At 38.2% G+C, this 18,291-nt stretch overlaps 1 long non-coding RNA gene across 2 annotated transcripts in view; it reads right to left on the bottom strand.

The window, feature by feature from the left end:
- The window catches only part of LOC112836255 (uncharacterized), a 1,106,139-nt gene that overhangs the window by 408,396 nt on the left and 679,452 nt on the right, over positions 1 to 18,291 (bottom strand). For both annotated transcript variants that reach the window (XR_012374749.1, XR_012374748.1), the window contains one exon: positions 4,153 to 4,261. This is a non-coding gene — a long non-coding RNA (uncharacterized lncRNA). The remainder of the gene's footprint in view (positions 1 to 4,152; positions 4,262 to 18,291) is intronic.

Here is an 18,291-nt window from a genome sequence, read left to right on the forward strand (position 1 = left end):
TGTCACAAAAACAGACACATAGGTCAATGGAACAAAATAGAGAGCCTAGAAATGGACCCTCCACTCTATGGTCATCTAATCTTTGACAAAGCAGGAAAGAATGTCCAATGGTAAAAAGACAGTCTCTTCAACAAATGGTGTTGGGAAAATTGGACAGCTACATGCAGAAGAATGAAACTGAACCATTTCCTTACACCACACACAAAAATAGACTCCAAATGGTTGAAAGACCTAAATGTGAGACAGCAGTCCATCAAAATCCTAAAGGAGAACACAGGCAGCAACCTCTTCGACCTCAGCCACAGCAACTTCTTCCTAGAAACATCGCCAAAGGCAAGGGAAGCAAGGGCAAAAATGAACTACTGGGACTTCATCAAGATAAAATCTTTTGCACAGCAAAAGAAACAGTCAACAAAACCAAAAGACAACTGACAGAATGGGAGAAGATATTTGCAAATGACATATCAGATAAAAAGCTAGTATCCAAAAACTATAAAGAACTTCTTAAACTCAACACCCAAAGAACAAATGATCCAATCAAGAAATGGGCAGACGACATGAACAGACATTTTTCCAAAGAAGACATGCAAATAGTCAACAGACACATGAAAAACTGCTCAACGTCGCTCAGCATCAGTGAAATCCAAAACGAAACCTCAATGAGATACCACCTCACGCCAGTCAGAATGGCTAAAATTCACAAGTCATGAAATGACAGATGTTGGCAGGATGCAGAGAAATGGAAACCCTCCTACACTATTGGTGGGAATGTATGCTGGTGTAGCCACTCTGGAAAACAGTATGGAGATTCGTCAAAAAGTTGGAAATAGGGCTACCATATGATCCAGCAATTGCACTACTGGGTATTTACCCCAAAGATACAAATGTAGGGAACCAAGATGTCCATCGACAGATGAATGGATAAAGATCTGGTGGGATGCTTGAGTGGCTCAGTCGGTTGAGCATCTGCCTTCAGCTCAGGTCATGTGCCCAGGGTCCTGGGATCGAGTCCCGCATCGGGCTCCCTGCTCAGCAGGAGAGTCTGCTTCTCCCTCTCCCACTCCCCCTGCTTGTGTTCCTGCTCTTGCTATCTCTCTCTCTTTCAAATAAATAAATAAATAAAATCTTTTTAAAAAATAAAGAAGAACTGGTATATATATATATACACACAATGGAATATTATGCAGCCATCAAAATGAATGAAATCTTGCCATTTGCAATGACGTGGAAGGAAGTGGAGACTGTTATGCTGAAAGAAATAAGTCAATCAGAGAAAGACATGTATCATATGATCTCACTGATATGAGGAATTCTTAATCTTGGAAACAAACTGAGGTTTGCTGGAGTGGTGTGGGGTAGGAGGGATGGGGTGGCTGGGTGATAGACACTGGGGAGGATATGTGCTATGCTGAGCGCTGTGAATTGTGTAAGACTGTGGAATCACAGACCTGTACCTCTGAAACAAATAATACATTTTATGTTAAAAAAAAAAGAAGAAGATAGCAGGAGGGGAAGAATGAAGGGGGGAGATCGGAGGGGAAGATGAACCATGAGAGACGATGGACTCTGAAAAACCAACTGAGGGTTCTAGAGGGGAGGGGCATGGGGGGATTGGTTAGCCTGGTGATGGGTATTAAAAAGGGCACATTCTGCATGGAGCACGGGGTGTTATACACAAACAATGAATCATGGAACACTACATCAAAAACTAATGATGTAATGTATGGTGATTAACATAACATAATAAAAAAATAAAAATAGACTAAAGTAAAAAGGCAGGAAATACAGCCTAGGTGAGAATAATACCTCTTATTCATTTGGTATATTGCTCTAGTTGACAATTAGAGTGTGGGTGTAGAGTAATAAATTTTGGAATATTAAAGCCATGCGTGTATGTGATCATCTAAGCAGAATATACAGGGAAAATAAAAAGAGCAAAAGATGGACTTGGAAACCATAGTCTCTGTGAAAGATAGGTACAGAGAGTTCTATGAAAGAGGACAGAACTGCTATTCTTCACAAAATTTCGTTTTAAAATGAAATGTTCACCTGAGAAATTAGAGTTGTTTCTTTTATTATTTTTTTTCTTTTTTAAGATAAATATATAACCTACTTATGCATCACAGAAGTCAGATAAAGAAAAATTGCAGAAGACCATGGTAATGAAATATAACTAACTTTCAGAGATTTGGTTAATATTTTCATATTATAATTAATCACACACTAATGTAATTTTTGTTTAAAATGTAGTAGTATTTACAAAGTGTCAGTGTGTAATAAAAGATGGCATTTAGTACATCAAATTGATTATTCTAAACTTGAAACAAATATCGATATTCAAATTCATTCAGTGTCTATCACTTAATACTATAATTTTCTACAAAATGAAAAGTAGAGCAATACAAGTAAGCGTAACATGTACTCTAATCCATTTCAACACGTCAAATTTTGTTATTAATACTAATGAAAACACATTCCTATTTACTTAACCTTCAAGGCCCTACTCAAATTTGAATCTCCTTGGGGACTTTACACATTTATTAAATAGGAATTATCTTGACTCTCCTAAACTCTTTTATTTAAACAAAAATGTTTTATATTTTCATAATACATAACATGTATATATGTTCTTTTTAAAAAATATACATGTATGTTCTTTTAAAAAAATACAAATGCAGGATTTTACCCAAATTCTGTTTTGTTATCTATATAGATATACATTTTACACAAATATTGGATTTTACTCCAATTCTGTTTCATAACCTGATTTTTAATCTCTGAAAAAAATATGCTACTTTTTCATGACCTTATTCTTCTACAATCTTATTTTCTCGTGGAAAAATTTTCAATGTTAAGTTGTATTTTTTCTGATTATAGGAAAAACTTCCAGTATGAAAACATCAGAAAAATAGTTAAAAAACAAAAATAAAATAATCATATAGGTATCTTTCCCTCTGCCTTTTCTACATAAACATACAAATGTTATCTTAAAGACATTTTAACCTGCTTTTTTAAATTTAAAACTATGCTTATCCCTTCTTTCATAAGTATTCTAAATCATTTTAATAGTTCTATAGAATTTCACAATTTGATCAAAAATCTATTTTATAAGTTCAGTACAATTAACTATTTGGTTGTTTATCATTTTCATTGCTATTAAAACAGACTATGAGAAACATCCTTTGCTCATATCTTTCCAGATATTCCTAATTTTTTCCCTTACATTGTCACCAGATATAGAATTGCTGTGACAATAGGAGAGATTATTTCATATTTGGTAAGTAGACTAAGTACTTATTGCATATTCTTTACCTCTTTTTGATAGCATTGCCTGTGTAGACTTAATTAGCTTACCTTCTTTGTTAATATTTAAATCTGTGGAAGGCAAAAATGATATGTGAATTAAAATAACATGTGTGTTGGCCTAATATGTAAGTCTTGCAAACTTAAAAAATTAAGTTGTGTAACATTTCTCCTCCATTCCTTAAATTTACAGCCTATTCTATTCAGCCCACAAAAGCTTCATATTGAGGTCCCTAAGTGAGGCATACCTTCTGGCTTATGAATTTATGAAGGTGCATACTTGCAGAATCATTATTAGAATATGGGTATGTCTGACCCTTACTTCTGATCTCTTGTCATTTAGAAACCAGAAGTCAGGGAGTCTTTTGAGTTACTGGATTATCTGCCTGTTCTAATTGCATGACTTTGGAAGTGACAAAATTTTGAGTCCTCAAGGCTAACTCAGGCCTCCACTGCCTGTCATGAAGAAGGTTACAGAACAATGTGTCAATTTGAAATATTTAATGATAACTTTGTTCACACCTTGGTCACTTCTGGAAATAGGCTTCCCTCCTTAGCCCCCAAACACTCTATGAAATTTCATCTTTCATTCTACTTATAGTTCAGGCATTTTGACACCCAGTTCAGAAAGAAACCTATTCATAGTTACCTGTTTGGTCACTTGGAGAGGGAAAAATATATATATTCATTGACTTTAAAGTATGATAGAATTTTACAACTATAATATTTTGAAGAAATGCAGTAGCCCAGTATTTTGAGAGGATAAAAATCTTGCTGGAGTTATCTTCTGAGTTCCGTGGGTAAGAGTCAGAAACATGCACCCATGATGTCCTCGAGAACTGTACTCACCTGGAGCCAAAGTCCATCACTTCCTTCAATGCTGGTGCCAACATGCTGTCAGTCAAACACCCTTAACTGGCGTATCACTGGCCAGGAACTGCTTGTTTTTTATTCCCACCTGGAACAAAATACAATGTCAGTCATTTTTTTTTTAAATGTTCATTCAAGCACAGTAAGATATTCATTATGTTATCTTTCCTTGTCACATCAGATACCCATTTATCAGAATGTTCAACACAAAGGAAAGAAGCATAAACTCTTCACCTCTATCAATTATACCACAATGATTAATATAGCAGCTGTTTAAGTCAAAGACACTGTCTATATTTTATCTCCTATAAGATGTTCTTCATAAAGGATCATTATTTCAGTGCCATCATTCCTATCCATTTGGTTTAAGTAATTGATTTGTTAATTTAGGAAGTAATTTTCTATATATTGCCCTTGGAGACTGTAAGTCAAAATACCTTAAACTCCAGAGAATATGTTGAAAATATTGTTTCCTGACTTTTTTTAATACCATCAAAAGAAATCTCAGTAGGAAGCAATTTAGTAATGTAATATTTTTATGCCTGTACTACTTTATATGGTTCGACTTGTGAGACACTGATGAAGAACACAGATGCTTCCTCGAATGCACCAGGGTGTTGCTACTATGAAACATTAGATGAAAATAGAAATTTTGACCAGATGATGGAATCATAGTCTTAAAAAACAAAACAAAACCTCAGAGCTGGGCTGCCTATGTATGAAAAGGATGTTACAGTCCTTTACTTCTCACAATTGGAGCCACTTGACCTTCGGCACTCTCAGCCTTGCTCCAGTCTGGTGCACAATTGGGTGGTTTAAGGAAACACAAGAAATCCAGCAATATGCCCTCCTTGTCGCAATCTGTCCAGGCAGCACATGTTTGCCTTTGCCTTTGTCCTTTTCTCCAGCACTTGGAGTTTGACTCTGAATTTAATCTCATGGTGGGGATCCTGTTTATTTGTTGACCTTCCTCCTGAGGCTTACTGCCTACCTTCAGCCTCAGGACCAGGTTGATACGTCCTACTGTTTGACCCACCCGTCAGGGGAAACTACCTCTTGTTGTACTCACTATGCACTTATCACTTGTTTGACATCTGGCACCACCCTCTCTGAATGAATAATGTGGCTCCATGTACTTCAACACAAGCAGTGAAATCTTTTCCCTTTCTGGTGTCAAGTTCTGAACCACTTATTTTGTCTCATGTTGCTATTAAGTTTAAGAGTTTTTCTATGCGGTGTAACATAAAAGGTGCAAGAGAGACCCATTTCCATTCCGTAATAGAAGTTAAATCTTAAGACTGAATATTGTTCTTTCCTTGTAGCCTTCTTAAAATTCAGATTTTTCTCATCTCACTCTGGAATCCATTTTATCCCCTTTATTTCTTCTGCTACTACCACAATAAGCTTTCATTAGCTCTCATTCAGATAATAACAATAACTTCTTAAATGTCGGTCTAGTGCCAACTGAAAACAGATGGCACTTTCAAATTAGAATAATTGAGGAGAGTCTAATAAAGAACCCATTATAAAACTGTGGGCTGTATGTAGGGAAACCACAAGGGAAGGTGCCACACTGAGGCTGGCAGAGACGAGGACAAGGAGCAGTTACCGCCCTCTAGGAGTCAGATGTATAGAGAGATTCCTTTGGGCACAAACAGCGATTTTCAGTTGGGAGTCCTGGGTAGCACAAGACCACAGGATGTGAGGGAGCCCTTTGATAAACCACTTTCATCTTCTCCCTTCTTTCTGGTTTCCTACCTATCCTGCCTACGAGACAAACCACCCTGGACTCCCAAGGTCACAGAGTGTCTTGAACTCCATCCAGACTAGTTTCCAGGTGAGAGAGTAGGATGGAGACAGGTAAAGAGTAAATCTGAAGGGAGAATAGAAGAGGTTCAGCAAACACTTATTCATACTTCATAGCATGGGATTTGGAATCAAATGTAGGGCTTGACTCCTGGCTTTACTTATGTCTGTAACTAGATAAATTTTTATAATTCTTGGTATCATTATCTGTATGATTCAGATAACATACTTCAGAGTTTTATTGTTAGAATTAAATGGCATAACATACCTAGTACATAATATCTACTAAGTAGCTAGTATTAGCCACAGTGGCAGTAATTCCTCTCAAAATGATAGAAATCTGACTTAAACACACTCCAGCCACACTAAACTCTTCAACTCTTGTAATGGACCGTGTATTTTCAGATCTTTCACAAGTACTATTCCTTCTGTTTAAGGATTTTGTTTTCTTTCTCCCCACCCTGTTGCCAGAGAATCCCTACTCATATTTTAAAATCCATGAAATGATCTAAAGGTTCTCTTCAGTTTCAGTAAAAAGAGATCATTCCTTTGTTTTTTTTTTTTTCTTTCCATGGCACATATCATTCTGTGGAGTAATCAGCCTATGTCATCTTCTTATTTGACTATGAGTTCCTTGAAGGAAAGGTTATGTCTGACAGATTTGTATCCTCAGAAGGTGGTTTGTTGCCAGGTTCTTAGTAGCTATTCAATAAACATTAAGTCAATGAATGTGTATTACTAGAGTAAATCTGTTACAATGTAAGGAAAAGGTTTGTTAACTTCTTTCCTCTTTGCCCAAAGGGCAAATCAATCTGTAACATGGTAGGTGGTGGGGAGCAAGATTATCATGGAAAGTCAAGACAACCGAAGAAGAGATCCCAAGGGATCTCTGCAAGTTCTCCCTGGGACAACCCTGCTGGAAACTTCACCTCATTCATTTCAAGATTGCCATACATATTAGTGCTGGTTGATTTCAAGCAGATAATTAGTAACTTATAAACTAAGTAACTGAATACAAACACCTCTAAGGATCTGATGCATTTAAGTGATAAGTTGAACTGTCAACATTTCCTCAATGACTAACCCAACATTTCCCCCCTGCAATTTAAAAAACATATATTTATTGTTTTGTGAATAAGTAATATATTTTGCATGAACCTAGGCCTCACAAAATGGTATATAGAACTAAGTCTTTCTTAGTTGCCTCCATCCTCTCCTTATGCCACCTTCAACAAGACCAGCTTTACTGGCATCTGAGGATTCCTGCAAAATTTCCTTCTACAAATATACAAAAGTATGTATATTAGTCCCCACCCCACCCTCACTTAGAAAAGAAAAAATATTGCATTCTTTGCCCACTATTATGGGCCTTACCTTACTCCCCACCCCACTGAAAGTAACTAGAGGGATTTTTATATTAGTAAATAAACAGCATCTTCCTTATAGTCAGCTTCATGTCTTTCTACAGTTCTGATATACCTGAAATTATTTAATTATACTCCAAGATTTTCATTTTTCAAAACTTTTATTCTTTTTGAGATTGAAAAATAGTTTGTTAATTTGTATCTAAGAGGTAGATCTCTAGGGTAAATTCCTATGAGTGTGGAGAAGTCAAAGGTAAAATGCATTTGTAACTTTCAAATAGGTTGCCAAGTTTTCCTCTTTAAAAACTGAGCCAATTAATGCTACCACCACCAACTTCTGCTTGGGTGGGCAGACTTCTGGATTCTTGAAAATCTGATAGGTGAAAAATTTTATCTCTGTCATTTTAAAAATTTATGATGTAGGGTAAATATCTCCAATGTCATTTAAGGAATATTAGTATCTTTTCGTGTGAAACTTCTATTAATATCCTTTGCAATTTTTAAATTTCAAGTACAATTTAACGCATTTTTTCTCATTCTATGTACTTTCAAAATGAAGCAAAGTCATTAACGACATCAGCAAAATTCCTCTATGTTAACGTTTTTAAAAGCTTGTGTTCCCAAGCTCGCAATCTTACACTGGAAAGCGAAACCTCACAAAGAGGTCCCACAGCGCCCTCTGGTGGCAGCCTGCTCCATCGCATCTTCCCTGCATGAATTCTAGAGGCAAAAACTATCCGTAGATAAAGCTTGTTGTCAATCTCTTTCTTAACCTCTAAGCCTAGCCTTAGTCTCCTCCCCTGGAGGCTGCGCCCAGCCTAAAAACGAAGAGACATTAGAGCTACTTCAGCCCTCAATGAACCAAGTTTGTGCCTGCAAATTGTTGGGTATCCTAATAGGCAGGTTTCATTTCTTTTCTAGTCACCTTGCCGCCCACCTGGTTGCTATAAAAATGGCCCTGGAGTATCTTGTCTGCTCTTGGGCTGCAGTACAAGGCTTGTTCCAAGGAGTCAGGCTCTGCTTCACCCTTCCCTGTACATCAGTGAAGTCAAAAGAGCTATCATCACTCTTCAGAATTCCAAGTAGTCAAAATATCACAGTCAGTTCAGTCAGAAGCTTGAAAGTCTTTCATTCCACAAGTATTTTAAATATTATAAGCACTGTTCTAAGTGCTTGTGAGTATTTTCAGTGAACAAAATATAGAAAAAAATCGGTCTTCTTGGAGCATATCTTCTAGCTGGAAGATGTAATCAGGAAAAGTGTAATTAACAAGTAACATGCTTATATTGCAAGATATGGGTCTGTGAGAGTATGTGGGGCGGGAGGTGGAGTGCATGTTTCTCTTTAAACTAGAAAAAGAAATAAAAAGTAGACCTCTTCGGATGAAGATTTGAAGGTGTGGAAACTGTGTGGTTGCTAGGAGGAGAAATCTTCTAGAACATGGCAATCGTCTTAAGGCCATGGTCCTGCAGTGGACACCTGAAAGATGCTTTTTCAGGATTAATAGATCTTTGCACCCAGGTGCTGGGTGCTGCCAACTGCCAGCTCTAATCTCACCTGGAGCTGCCCAAACTGGCCATGCTGCCTCACCAAGTCGTCACTCAAATGCAGCCTGCACCCTTACAGACATTGAGCATGAAGGTGTGGCCTAGAACCACCATGCAGGACAGCTTCCTGTGTTGTTGGAAGAAACCTTTGTTGAGGCTACATGGCAGCCCATCTTCTATTTGCTCATTCCTGCTTTCTCCCCTTCACTTTCACACAAGTAGATCCCAAAACACTCCATATAAACTTCCTGCATGCTAACTTCTGCCTCCATATGCTTTTATCTAGAGCAGCAAGGTAACCACTGTGCAGCTCATAATTTGATACAGCTACTTATTCTTTTCACAAACCTTCTTGATTACCTACTATATGCTAGCACTGATTTTGATGTTTAGAATACAGTAATGAAAAAATGCAGTTGGTTCATATGTAGATTATAGCAGAGAAGACAAAAATTATATATATATATATATATATATACCATTAACAATAACTGCTAAGGAGAAGAAGCAGCCAAGGGTAGAAGAAATGTGTGGGAAAGGGTTGCAGTTTTAGACATGGGAGTGAAGTAAATCCTTACTAAAGCCACATTTGAGTAAAGACCTGAAGGGGATAAGGGGATCAAGCCCTGTGGGTACATGGAAGGAAACATTCCAGGTGTAGGAACATGACCAACAAAGTCTGAGTATATTTGTTGTTATTGTTTTAGAAAAACAGCAAGAGACTGAGTTAATTTGGAGAGAGTTGAAAGAGAGAGAGGAGTAAGAAGAGCTCAGAGAATAATGAATCTGAAGATAATCATCTAACGGTTACTATAGAAATTAGATACCAGCTTTTATTCCTAATGAGATGGAAAGCCCATGAGGGATTTGGGGTAGATAACAGACAGAACCACCTGGATGAATGTTGAGAAGAAACTGAAGGGGGTTAAAATCAGAAGCAGAGAAATAAGACTATTGCATCAATCTAGGAAAGACATGAATAAGGCAGAGTAGGGCAGAAACAGTGGAGGTGGAAAGAAACTGTTAGAATATGGGTATGTTTGAAGATAGAAAAGATAGGATTTGCAAACAGATTCCATGTGGGGTGTTAATGAGAGAGAAAAAGCATAGCTCCATGGTTTTAGATCTGAGCAAAAGGAAAAGTAGAGTTGACCTTAACTCAGAGAAGGAGGACCACCAAAGCTTACTTAAGGGGGAATTTTCAAGAGATCCATTGTGGAAATGTTAGTTTGACGATACCCATTAGGCAATCAAATGAAGATATCAAATAGGGAGCTGGGTATTGGAGATCCAGGGGGAAAAGTGTGGCTGGAAATGTCAATTTTGAAGTCATTAGAACATAGGTAATATTAAAAAGCCCTGGGATCTGGTGACATCCCCGAAGGAGTGAGTCTGTTTGGAAAGTTAAGAGGTCCAAGGACTGAAGGCTTGGATACTTCAACTATTAAAGACTGGCAGATGAAGAGGAGACAGCAAAAGAGAATGAAAAAGAATAGCTACCCAAGTATGTGGGGAAGTTAGAGTGGGGTTCCAGACACCAAGAGAAAATAATGGTTTGAAGAGAAGAGAATGTTTAACTGTATCAACTGTTGCTGGTGAGTCAAGCAAGATGAAGACCAAGAGCTGTGCAGTGCATTTGCAGTGTAGAAATAATCGATGACCAAGACAAGATTTGTTTCAGTGAAATGGTAGGGGAGGATGCTAGAATGGAGAGGAGCCAAGACCTATGTGGAGGGGAGACACTGGAGAATATATGATATTTTCATACACAAGTTTATTAAAACTGACTATATTTATGTCAAAAAGCCAGCCTTAATTTTCAAAATATCATGGTGAGAGAACATGGTCTACAGGACTTCAAAGAAAATAAGTTGAAAATCAATACCAAAAAGAATCAAAATTCACCTATATATCTGGAAACTTAAAACCACATTTAATAACCCAAGAAATATTATTTTAAATTTAAAATAATATAATCTGAATGTAACAGAACTACTTCATATTAAAACTTGAGACTCCCGTTAGGATCCTTACCCTCTCTATCATGCTCCACTTCCACAGGCTGAGTACTGCTTCTAACAAAGTATGTAAAATAATTGGTCATGCAAAAAAATATATATATATCACTACTTTATACCCCATTTCTGAGATAATTTGACTATTTGCTCATCTTCCCCACTGGACTGTGGAAAGTTAATGTGCAATCATTTATCTTGGAAATCTTCAACACTTGCCAAAATACATAATAAGTGGGAGGTACTCAATGCATTCTTATTTAATGAATGGATGAGGTGAATTTGTAGACAATTGATGGCCTTACACATTGATAAGCATAACTAGGAGATGTCTGAAGCTGTTTGTCTGAAGCTGGATTAGTAAGTGGCATGTCAGGTATCAGTTAAACTGTGTGGAATTTTTTTTTTTTTAATTAGCTCTTTAAACTATCTGTAAAAATAAGTATGCAGAAAGAGCGCAGGGTTGAATAGATGCTTATCAGTCTCCAAAATGGATCCTATCCTGAAGCTTGCCATGACCCTCTGCCTGGTTCTTACTGAAGCACTCCTCTCTCAACATGCTTTTTCCTTATTGTAGGTCTCCAAGCTGCTCATCCCCAAACCTCCCACACAACTACTGGTTCCTGGAGTGCAGTTTGAGCAACACAAAGGCTGGGAAGGTTAACAAAATTCATAAATCCACTAACACAGTAATAGACACTAAGCTATAAAGTCACAAGTATTGTTTTTCCCTCAACCATGCCTGAAATATCATAAAAAGGTTTTCACAATAAAATTAGAAGTAAAAAGTCATATGAATTTTGCTGCAACATAAAATATATTTTAATTGAAGCAAAATGTTCTATGAAGCAGAACTATGAATATATGCTGACTCATTATCATTTTTATAATGCAAATGACAGAATGAATAATGATTATATGTATTAAACTCCTGATTTTGTTGAGTCATGCATAGAATTCTATTTCCTTGTGAAAACCAAAATTAAAGATTTTTTTAGCCCAAGAACCAAAAAATGCAAAATAATCTTTTTTCTAAAAAATAACTTGGATGGGCTGAAAATTTGACACTTCTCTTTATCATGTATTTCTACATATAGAAAGGATTGTTCAGTATAGCAAGCAGATCAATGATAAAAATACATCATTAAGCTTTCAACAAAGTACCTTGGGAGGTAATGGTAAAATTTAGCTGTCCAAATACTTTGCTAGTTATATTTGACATGTGCTCTCTAGATAACAATAAAATTAAAAATGCTGTGACATGGAGGTAGTGAGTAATTAGATTTTCATTCTGACTCTTGGTTCTAAAGACTCAAACCCCTAAAGTTAGCAGTATTGTGAATATCTCATCTTCCAAGAGATCTTTTCTTCCCTTAACATTTGTCAAACTAGATAAATTAAACTCGCACATAAAGATATTTGTTTAATGTGACTATCAAAGCTATTTTATTAAATTGACTATGTCTGAGAGTGAATATCTCTCTACAGAGAACACATCAAGAAAGGTGACAATAAGGGAGAAGATCATTAGGGAGCCTCATTACTCTGGGAGGAATCTATGAGTTTCTTTGTTAGAGGAATAACCTGCTTGCCAAAGATCACTATTTTTTCTTCTTCTCTACTTTATCAAAAAATGGGACAGATGGAGAAAACAGGCAAAATGAAAAGAAAATTTAGAGCACAAAGAGTTACCAAGATGTTTACTGATGATCCTAAAATGTGTTATTATTTGTTTAATTGGTGTCATCCTCATCATTTAAGACCCTATTGAAAGTCATCTTCTTTGTAAAGATGAAGGTTATCACCCTCAAAGTTCAGTTAGTTGTTCCATTTACTTATAAATTGTACTGTCATTGTCTATCAATTCTACACTCTCACTATATTTTAACTTTAAAAAAATAGTCATGGGGTAGGGGGGCATCTGGGTGGTTCATTTGGTTAAACATCTGACTTCTGCTCAGATCGTGATTTCAGGGTCCTGGGATTGAGACCCACATTGGGCTCCATGCTCAGCAGGGAGCCTGCTTCTCCCTCTGCCCCTCCCTCTGCTCTTATGCTCTCTCTCTCTCAAATAAATTAATGAAATCTTAAAAAATATATAGTCATGGGGCACCTGGGCAGGCAGTTGTTTGGGTGTCTGACTTTTAGTATGGGCTCAGGTCATGATCGCAGGGTTGTGAGACCAAGCCCTGCATCAGGCTCCATGCTCAGTGTGGAGTCTGCTTGAGACTATTTCTCCTTCTCCCTCTGCACTATCCCCCATGCTCTCTCTCTCGCTTTCTCCAATAAATAAATCAATCTTTAAAAACAACAAAAAAGCCACTATCTTCCCATATTCAATCAAGGTATTCCAAGAAAGATATGCATCCCTTATTGCTGCCACTCTTTTCTCCTCAAATCTGCCCTCATCCCAGTCCATCTCCAGTGCTTAATATCATGCCCAGAAAACAGTAGGTTCATTTGAGTGTTCAGTGAAAAAAATAACCCAAGAAAACACAGAACCATGTAAAAGATAAAGCCAACTAAGCAAAATTTAAAGATAGGTTGGGTCAAATATCCTTGTATTGTTAGCTTCTCCTTTTCTGTGATTGGTTTACCCAATACTCTCCTATAACCATTTATCTTACAAAGGTAAAATTTTAAGATTAACATACAATATTTAGGGCGCCTGGGTGGCTTAGTTGGTTAAGCGACTGCCTTCGGCTCACATCATGATCTGGAGTCCCGGGATCGAGTCTCTCATCGGGCTCCCTGCTCAGCAGGGAGTCTGCTTCTCCCTCTGACCCTCCCCCCTCTCATGTGCTCTCTCTCTCTCTCTCTCATTCTTGCTCTCTCAAATAAATAAATAAAATCTTTAAAAAAACATACAGTATTTAACAAAACATTTCAAGAAGTCTATCCAAGCAATTTATGTGATGCAATGGCAATAACTTCAGGGATATTGTTGTAAGAGAAAGGCAAGTGTTATTGGCCTAACAACAACAATAACAAAAATGGGCAGTATCCTAAGACATGATCACAGCAGTAAGTACAAAGGAAAAGATTGAAAAGAGACATTACAATAAGAGGATAATTACATAAAACAAGAGGGCAGTCATAAATTATAAAGGCTATCTGGGTTTTTTGTTTTTGTTTTAAAGGTTATTTGAGATAGAAATAATACATTTAGTAGTACAGTGACATGAGTAAAATAATACTAAAGTGCAGCAAACAACAGAGTTGATGCAATGGCAGGATGATGGATCTAAGACTTCTCTGGTGGACTGTAGGGTCACCAATGTGAGAAAGCAAGATGTTTAAAAAGGGAAATTTTAAGTTAGATAAAGTTCAACCATAAGGGGTAAATAATCAATGATTCTCATATGTTTAATTTTCCCCTTTTAGGGGCGCCTGGGTGGCTCAGTTGGTTAAGCAACTGCCTTCGGCTCAGGTCATGATCCTGGAGTCCCGGGATCGAGTCCCGCATCGGGCTCCCTGCTCAGCAGGGAGTCTGCTTCTCCCTGACCCTCTTCCCTCTCGTGCTTTCTATCTCTCATTCTCTCTCTCTCTCAAATAAATAAATAAATAAAAATTAAAAAAAAAATTTTCCCCTTTTAGATCTGTGCAAAACTTTTCATGTATAGTAAGAGAAGGGGATACTGGGTGAACCCATTTAATTACGGTATCATGGCTGTTCTGAAACAATCACCACAAAACATTTTAGTTAAAGCTAATACATTTCGATTTTCTATATAAGCCAGTAGGTACTCAGTTTTTTGGTTCTTCGCAATCATTTCCCTAATTTTGTCTCTTCACATAAATAAAGTCTCCCTCAGTTGTAACTTCCAGCCCAGCTTATATGTATCAGTCACACCTCATGTATCACTTTAGGTTTCCTTGGCCTTAACTTCTCTTCTGTCCCAGCTGCCACTATGGCAGGTCTGTGAGCTGTGACCGACTTCATGCTGAGCTGGCCTAACAGTGATTTATCTTGAACTCACACTACACACCTTTCATCCTCTCCCTGTGACTTCCATGTTGCCATCTGGTTGGGGAGGTTATGAAACCCTTTATAGCAATGACACGTGTTCAAGCCATAATTGTGGGAATTTAATTTCTTAAGAGGCAAAGCTTTGACAATGGTCTATGGCATCTGCTGGAGAAATTACTTCCCCTTTCCTTCCTTGGACAAATTTCCCTTAAAAGCATTTTATTTGGCATCTCAGGAAAAACAAAACAAAACAGACAAACAAAAACACTGGGTATCAAACAATCTGTTGAAGTTCTGGCTCAGTAATGCATCTTTTTATTATAGTCCCCCTTTTCCTTATTCTATGTGTCCTTCATTTCTATTACATGGGAATGTCTTTAGTAACATTATCATCACATAAACCTCTATTGTGATTTCTGGGCAAACTGGCTTAACACAGTTGGAACTATGCATGACACTAGAAAGTAGAATGAGGAAAGGATTTGGGTGCAGGGTTACTCACTGGTCTGATATAAGAGATTGCATTTCTGCTGGTAATAGGGTGGTGATAATCCATGGAATGTAAACATAGCCCAACTACTAAGCCTTTTTACCTGTGGTTAGTTAGAATCAAACTGAGGAAGAAGGTGAAATATTAACTATTTATGGCCCTTAATGGTACAAACACAATGCTAACAGTGGAGAAATCTAGCTTTTGTTGACTGAATCAGAAGCCTTGAAAGAAAGAAAATAAAATGAATGACAGGCTCAGGGCATCCAGCCCCAACCCAAAGCAAGCTGTAAAAGCCTGAGAGTGTGTGGCTATAGCAGTTTTTGAAGATATTCTTATTCCCTAGAATTAAAAGGCAAACTTCACTGAAAATCAGACCTTGGATTTAATTGTAAACTTAGAGCTGCAAAGGACACTGTAGCCTAATTGAACTATAAATGAAGGCCTGGTCCTTACACAAAACAGTATGGGAAACTAAGGGGACATTTGAGTGGATGAGCTTGTGAATTTGAACTCCTAAATTCCTCTGAATCCCCTTGGTCAGAACAAAACAGTACTCTTAAACTCTTAGAGAAAAATTATACCTCCATTTGCCTTGGGAATGTACAATGAACTTACTTGGGATAGGTTCCTCAAAAAATTATCTTATTCTCCTCAAGATCCCACTCTACAACCTATTTTTGCCCTCATAGGGCAATAACCAGAATGAGGTCTCAGCACAGCCTGACTGGAGAAGTACAGTGTCTGCTTCAGAGGGACATAGCTTATATACTCAAGATTAAACATGTTTATATCTGCTGTGTATAGTAGATCAAGGTAGGGGTCAATATAAGGCTGGACATCAGGAGAATTTGACATAGAACTTATTTGTGTTTTGAATTTAGTGTTTCAGCAGGAACACTGACCCCAGACCAAATGTGTGTGTTGGAATAACTCTTTGAAGCTTACACATAATCATGACCTGCAGTAAATGAACTAGAGATGTTAGGACTTTTTTTTTTTTTTAAGTATCAAGGAAATCTACAGGTTTAGAATGGTAGGAAAATTAGAATGGATCTACAAGGTAAGATTTGAAAACTCACCACCTGACATTTATGTCCCTAGGAGAGCCTAGAAGAGCCAATGTGATTTAAGCAGTGAAGGGTACATTGGTGAAAAGGGAAAGGGTAACATTGAGAAACTCAGTGGTGGCTATATTCTGTAGTACAGATTGAAGGTGAGAGATTATCAGGCTTTGCAGTATTAAGGAGGATGATGGGACTTCAGAATGGAATCCAGGAAACTATCTAGAATGGCTGCAATGGAAGCAAGGTAGATATATAAAAAGATATAAACACTACAATGTCTACTAATGCTGGATTGACTATCATGGTGCCTTCATCCACAGGCACTTTTGACAATGACAGGTAGATCAGTGTTCCTAGTGACAAGACTTACAGGTAACTGACTAGGGTATTGTTCAGTTATAAAGTGGGGAGAGGGGAGACTGAGCAGAAGGTTGATATCAGTTTGCAATGGATATTTGTTGGTCTCTCACCCATTTTCTACAACCAAGTCAAATCATAGACTTCAGTGTCCACTGATTAAATGACAGGCTGGCTATTATTGAGAAAGTATCTTTCAATATCACTGCAGATACGTAACAACATTTCCCCTTCTCCAAATAGTTCTAGGGCCATTTGCCAAGGTAACTGTTCACTGGCAAGAGGCAGATAGAGAGTTTTCTAACTTTTTTAAACAGGATCTAACTAGGCAGAGGAGAAAGATGGCAGAGGAGTAGGAGATCTAAATTTTGTCTGGACCCAAGAATTCAACTAGGTAGGGATCAAACCATTCTGAACACCTACAAACTCAAAAGGAGATCAAAGAAAAGAATAGTAGCAACTCTCTGAACAGAAAAGCAACAACTTTCTGGAAGGTAGCACATGCGGAGAAGTGAATCCAAGGCGATATTCGGGAAGATAGACAATGGCGGAGGGGGACCCCATCAGTTGAAACCGGCAAGTGATAGAGCAGCAGAACACAAAATTGGAACTTTTAAAAGTCTGCTCCACTGAGGGATGTCGCTCCAGTGGCTGAGCAGGGGGTGGAACCCTCACTGGGACAGTGTGGTCTCAGGACCCTCGGGGTCACAGAAAGACCGCGGATGCCTGAGTGCGGCAGAGTTCCCAGGTATCGGAGCCGGGAAGCCAGCTGCAGAGACGGAGCCGAGGTGTGGGCTCCCAGCTCAGGGTTGACATAAACCATGATCTGCGTCACAGTCGGGCCACTCTTCTTCCAGCAGGGACCCAACAAGTGCCAGATCTGGGGAGACTCCCTTTCCTCCCCTGGGAGGAGTGGCACAGGAGGGCACTGCAGGGATCTGTTGGATTTGGAGACTCCACACGGGGTTGTGTGCCAGAGATAGAAATGCTCAATCACAGGCTGGGTGAGCACGAAGTGCAGCCAGACAGCAGCCAGACAGGAGTGATTGACGGCTTTTCTCTGGGGGCTCACTGAGGACTGGGGCCCTGAGTTCTTGGCTCCTCTGGGTGGAGATTGAGAGGCTGCCATTTTCACGCTCATCCTCCAAAGCTGTACAGAAAGCTTGCAGGGAACAAAAGCTCCCGAGAGCAAACCTGAGCAGATTACTTAGCCCAGACCTGGCAAGGGTGGGGCAATTCTGCCTCCGGCAAAGACATTGGGGAACCACGGCAACAGGCCCCTCCCCCAGAAGATCAGCAAGAACAGCCAGCCAAGAACAAGTTTACCGTTCAATGAGAAAGGCAGCATGCCAGCACTGGGGGAATACTGCACATAGGATTCATGGCTTTTTTCCCCATGATTCTTAAGCCTTTCAAAGTTAATTGTTTTTAATTTTCTTTTTTTTCTTTTTCTTTTCTTTTTTTTTTTTTTTGAATTTTTCTTTTTCCCTTATTCAACCAAC

Source organism: Callorhinus ursinus, unplaced genomic scaffold, assembly GCF_003265705.2.
Source record: "Callorhinus ursinus isolate GAN/ISIS: 27379988/994484 unplaced genomic scaffold, GSC_fseal_2.0 scaffold39, whole genome shotgun sequence".
In the NCBI taxonomy this organism is placed as follows: Eukaryota; Metazoa; Chordata; class Mammalia; order Carnivora; family Otariidae; genus Callorhinus; species Callorhinus ursinus.